Here is a 6468-nt window from a genome sequence, read left to right on the forward strand (position 1 = left end):
AAACTCTTTAGCTGCGGTTTGGCTCTGTATCACATCGATATTTGATTTAGTCTAGTCTAAGCTTCAGTAGAGTAGCCACATGGCATTCAGGTATAACACCCAGCAACACATGACAGCATATTGAGGATATATCCATGCACAACTGTGCTTCATATCGTGTTTGTGCACTAAAGTTTGTTGGCACCTCGGACACCTGGGTCATGTTTTTGAAGGATGGATTGTCTCTTTGCTTTCTCTTCCAGGTCAGGCAGCCATATTTTAAATTAGAACACTTCCCAAACACATTTGTCTGCTCTTCCTGCCTCCAATCAATCCTGAGAAATAAATGACACCAGGCCAGGAAACACCACTGCCATTAATTTCAACGGAAACATGCATCAAACCGTACCGTGGGTTAGCAACCGTCAGACGACTCTATTACGCATACACAGATGCTGTATTGTACACTAGCTTTCCTGAGGCAAAATGAAGACGAGTTTAAGGGTTATAAAGGTGTTGACCAGTTTTAAAGGTTGTTATATTATTTTCCATAATATGAAAACAAAGACAACAGGCAATTCCATTTGGTGACGCTAGTGCTGCAGAAATTACACACTTCGTCTTTAAGTTAAATCAGATTGAATGCATGATTAAAGCTAGACTTTTCAGTGTCAAATTTATAATATTCTGACGGCCAATTCAATAACAAAGATCATAATTACAAGACATACATACTCGCAGGCTATATGGGGCAAAATGAGCCGAATGCTGTGGGGTAAATTGAGCCAGCGTTTTAACTTACCCCACCATAAGGCACTTTAAATCTCTGAAGTATAAACAACGGGTATAATTTCAATGCAGGCACGTGCAGAGGGGGGGGGCTTTGGGTGCTCGAGCCCCTGCCCTTTTTCAAAATGAATCAAAAGTGCCCCTTTCAGACAAATATCAATGATAATATATCGTGGTCAATAAAACTAAATAAATGTGATTATTATGACATGACAATGCATACAATAGTAACGAACGGCTCAAAAGTCGGAGAATTTCTGTTGAGGCGTTGTCATAACGCGTTGCTATGGGTCGCGTGCGTTTTGATTGACTGCTGATTTTCCTCTGTTCGGAAACGGCTCTCGAGCCAAATATGGTCCTTTCAGAGAGTGTGTGGCCTCACGGGAAAAAAGTAAACCAATATTTTTTTTCATCCATAATCAGAGCTAATGTGTTGATTTAATTACAAAGCTATATATTAGCTATATATTTTAAAGTATTACACAGTTCACCAATGCCCGTTTGTCATGTATGCCGCAACGCGAGACGATGACAACCCTTGAAATGTGTACAGATGCTGAGTCTGTGTGTATTTAATTGGAAAATAAGACACCTGAAAAAGTGAGAAGAAAAAAAAGAGCGATAAACAAATTCGTCATGAAAATAATATATGTTCTCTTTGTCTCCACACTTCCCTGCCTCCCCACACATTCATCTTAACAGGATAATAATTTGTGAAAGTCTCTGACATTTGTGGCTAGCTAGCATGGTAATAAACCCCTGGCTCGGAACGTTTTTTAGTTAATTAGAGTCAATCAATCCAAACTTTTGCTCACTTACCGGTGTGAAACAGCAATATAATGAGCAGAAATCAGCACAGTGATTGGAAATACAAATTACAGCTGTTTAAAGGAAACCACACAGTCTACTACGCGGCCAGCGAAGCAAGAGCCTGCTGGGGACATCTTGAAGGGTTTGGTGCCAATTCGATGGGTGCAGTAGGGGGAAAGATATGAGACGGAGATGGAGAAAAAGAGGGGGAGAGAAGCTCAGCAATGCAGATGCTGAAGGACGGATTCAGTCAAACCGCCCTGACGGCAATTAAACACGAGTTACGTTTGACAAAATCTCTTTATTAATACTTGCACCGTACTGTGGAGGAATCGTGCTTGGGTTTGGGCCTAAATATCTGTGTTTTCTCATTACAGATGTCATTAACATGTGACGTTCACATGTCATATCGGTGATGAGCGATATGGCGGGACGGACGCATAAAGGTAGGGGAGACCGGGTATGGTTGTAACACTTAAAACTACCCTTTTTTTTAGCTACACATCTGAAACTTTTAGGCAAAGCACCCACATTTGTCTACTACAAATGGCAACAATTTCAATTTCGTCAACTATATATCACAGACTTTGTGAGATGATGACAAATACAAATGGGTCCTTTGTTACACATACTGGGGTAAGTTGGTAGACAAAATTGGTGATATGCCACAACAACAGTTTTACTTTAAATGAATAACTGTAGCAATAAATTATGTGTGAATATGGGGAGTGTATGTGCACATTGTGTGTGTTTGTCTGTACGTGCACACTCATATGGGTGTGTGTGTGTGTGTGTGTGTGTGTGTGTGTGTCTTCAGGTATATGTGGTTTATGAGGACACTTCTTGTGTCCCCGTAAAACAAATAGCTTTAAAAACATACTAAACAATGTTTTATTAAAAATGTAAAAATGCAGAATGTTTCCTGTGATGGGTAGGTTTAGGGGTAGGGTTAGTGTAGGGGGATAGAATATACAGTTTGTACAGTATATAATAACTTTTACGCCTATGGAGAGTCCCCATAAACCACATATATGTGTGTGTGTGTGTGTGTGTGTGTGTGTGTGTGTGTGTGTGTGTGTGTGTGTGTGTGTGTGTGTGTGTGTGTGAGCACGAGCAAATTAACATAAGCACAGGCATTCTGTAGAATTATTAAAATCACAAAAATGTTCTTAGTTGTATGTAAGTGGATGGTTGTTTCAAAACATGTGTTAAAACCTACCTCGCCACTGTCACCCTTTGTTTAGCTAGCTGAATTAGCATGGTGCTTTGAAACTAGCAGGAGGTTGTTCTTTACTAGAGAAACTACACTTTGACCTGATATAACTCATACAACATTATCTAACGGTAGAAGTACTAAACAAAATATCATCTTGTTAATTCTTATCTCAGAATTAGATTTTCTGCTGTAGCTTCAGCAGAGATAGCAACACAGAGTGGAAAACCTCCATGTGGGATCATAAAGGAAGCCAGAGGAAACTGAAACTGTCATATGACTCCTATCTTATCCGTGATTCGTGGAATTGGTAGTGTTACAACTATCCCTGTGTTACAATTATACCCAGTCTGCACTATGTTATTGAACACTCGCTCTCATAAACAAGCTTCAGTCTTTTCTCATAATCGTATTGCTAAATTTTTTGGGTTCAAATTAAAATTCTCATTTATTCACTCTCAAGTTGTTCAAAGCCCCTAATAGTTTTTTGCATTGGAAGATGACGTACTCATGCATTATATTCCAAGTCTGCTCAAGCCGTTCGATAGCTTTCTGTGAGGAATACGCTGAAATTCATGTTGTTTTAGGCTATCATGAAAATCTTCCCTTCCGCCAAAGCACTCAAATCTCAATTGTGCGCGTTCAAAAGGTTATTGAGCCGAGTTGGACGTCGGTGATGCCAAATGCTCTGCTCTCACATGTGTTATTGAATGAGATTTGAGAGCTATGGCTGAGGAAAAAACTTAAATTTTTCTTGCAAAAAATATTGTATGGCTACAGAAGGCTTGGGGGGGGGGGGGGTATTTTATGGTGCATTTTTTTGTTGTTGCCATTTTTCAATTAAATTCTTGTAGTGTATATGGGTCAATGACATGACATGTATTTTGTGTGTCCCATTATTTTCCTAAAAATAATTTTAATAAATACATGACATATATCAAATTGATCTACAATATTTCCTTTATAAGAAACCCTTTTCATTGTTTTTTTTTTTAATTCAATTGACTTTTTGAGTTGTGGTGTTCGAAAGACCAGAAATGTCAGGTGGTGCGACCGTGCGAACGTACAAGCAGAAAACAAAACTGCAATAAAAAGGTTCATTTTCTCAGTAAAATTCTTAATCAAATAGTTTGGCATGATTATATGTTAAATTCCTTATAAATGAGGGAAAATATTGTATCAGTCCTATGTCAAAAACTATTCTATTACTTAAAAAACTTTTGACCGACATAAAAATGCCATTTTATGCAATGTTACTTTGTGTGACAGCATATGACATCACACAGAAGACCCCAGAGGACCCCTTAGATGCAGTAACAATGTTAGTCAACCTCCCATAAATATTAGATAATTTGACATTTTTGAGTAATGATGAGGTTGATTCAACTTATCATGTCAGGTGGTATGACCCCTGGAAAACTTGTGTTGTTATTAGTGCTGTGAAATGATTAAAAAAAACGAATTAATAAAAAAAATTCTGTAATTAATCATGATTAATCGCAAATAAAAAAAACTTTGGAGTTTTTAATATTTTGATATTGTAATAATTTCAGTTACTCTCCAAATTAATGAAGAAACAATTTATTGACAGCATATTTTAAATATGTGTTTTAATGGCATCTTTTTATGAATGAAGGCCAGTCTCACTGATGTCTCTAAGAAACATTAATGACGTTACATTACAGTATAACTGAAAGCTGCCAATTTCAACATTTATTAGGCTTTAAAAAATAATAACTTTTAATTTAATTGAACTTAAAACAATCTTTACATAAACCCATAATAATAAATGTTATATTTACCTGTGGCCTTCCCTGTTAGACATACAGAAATTGAATAAAGTTATCAACACCTTTCTTAACTGCATTAATAATATTTAATATAGATTAATCATCATTAAAGCTACACTTTTTTTCTGTTCCTGTTGTTCTTTGATGAACATTAATGACAGACATCATCAGTGCTCCTGTCACTTTAAGATCTGCCGCTGCCGAACATGATGCGGATCTGATGCGCTGTCACACACATCTAATTTTCTCACAAGTTCATTTAAGACGTTATTTAACTCATTTAAGACTCCTAATATGAGAATACTCCACAAAACTGGCATTTTGGCAAAAATTCTCTGTGTTGTTATTTTTTGTTCAGAGCGAAAGAGAACTCGATATTTTTAATGCGTTAAACTGAAAAAATGTATCGCCTGCGTTAACGCGTTCATTTGCCCAGCACTAGTTGTTATTATAAAAATTTGTATTTGATTTAAACAATGTATGTGTAACCTTGAGCATATGGTCAAACATTTGTATAGGTGTCCAAGTTAATGCCTGTTAGATTTGAATTGAGTTTGAAATATCAGGAGCGACCAATGTCAGGTGGTGCGACCAGCAAATTTACATTTAAAACTATCAATTCCCACTGCAATTGCAAAATGAAGTAAGAAATATAACTGTAAACCGTTATATAATGAATACAAATCATTTTTACAGTTAAAAACAAAACATAAAACTCCTTATGGAAAATTGCGTGTTTGAACACATAGAAAATTGTCCGTTTATATGAATTGGCATTGGCAATACATAAAGAAATTGAAAGGGAATTTACCATGTGATATGCATTTTAGACACTAGTAAGTACATTAAATGTATATTATTTTAAGTGAATATATGGTCGCACCACCTGACGTTTTCTGGGTGGTCAAATCAGAAATCTTGTTTAATAATGAATTAATGTTGCCTTAAAAGCTGTAAAACCAATGTGAACATAAAAATGCATTTGAAAACCGTTTTGCTTAAAATTTTTATTTTTGTTATCTTGAAAACCTTATTTGTCATTGACCCATATACAGTATATTGTACTGTCAAATTGATTAATCACATCCAAAATAAAAGTTTGCATAATATATGAGCGTGCACTGTGTATAATTATTAATAAATGTTCCCATCAATAAATGTTTTTCTCTAAAACAAGTTGGCCACAAATATTGGCACCCCTAGAATTTTTTTGAGTACATTTCTGAAGTATATATATTCCTATTAATATATATATTTTTTTAAATAGCATACCAGGGTGACTAGGGACATGAGATTGTCTAGCTATGATGTTTTGTTCCACAGGAGTATAAATATGAGGAAACAAAGGCCAAATTCCCTTGATCATCCTCACAATGAGTAAAACCACAGGATATAGTTCTGATGTGCAGAAAAATAGAAAGTGACTGTCAGAAAATAGCTAAAGCATTGAAAAATCCCCATTTCCACCATCAGGGCAATAATTAAAGATATATAGATTCTGTGTTTTACATCATACACACACGATTACAGCTGAAAATCCTCCAAATTCAGATGTGAATGTCACAAGAGCAACGTTTTGGTGCTGCAGGATACAAGTTACTAGGGTTTCCCTTATATGTCCGCCCTAAATACGCATTCATATTTTTCAAAAAAATGCATAAAGACATGGCAGAATTCCTGAATCCGACCTTTTTAGCACTCCATTTCACCTCAAACTTCATTTCTGAAGTTCCAATAAGTGCTAGCTGAGCTTGGCAGCCTCGGCTTGACGTTGTCTTACAGTTATTATTGTTAGACTATCCAAGGAGCGCAGATAATGCAAAATGCTCTGCATGCCCTGCGTTTGTTTCACTTTTCACTGGAGGGAGTAATTGTGTGGCGCTGACC

This window comes from Gobio gobio (assembly GCF_949357685.1).
Source record: "Gobio gobio genome assembly, chromosome: 23".
In the NCBI taxonomy this organism is placed as follows: Eukaryota; Metazoa; Chordata; class Actinopteri; order Cypriniformes; family Gobionidae; genus Gobio; species Gobio gobio.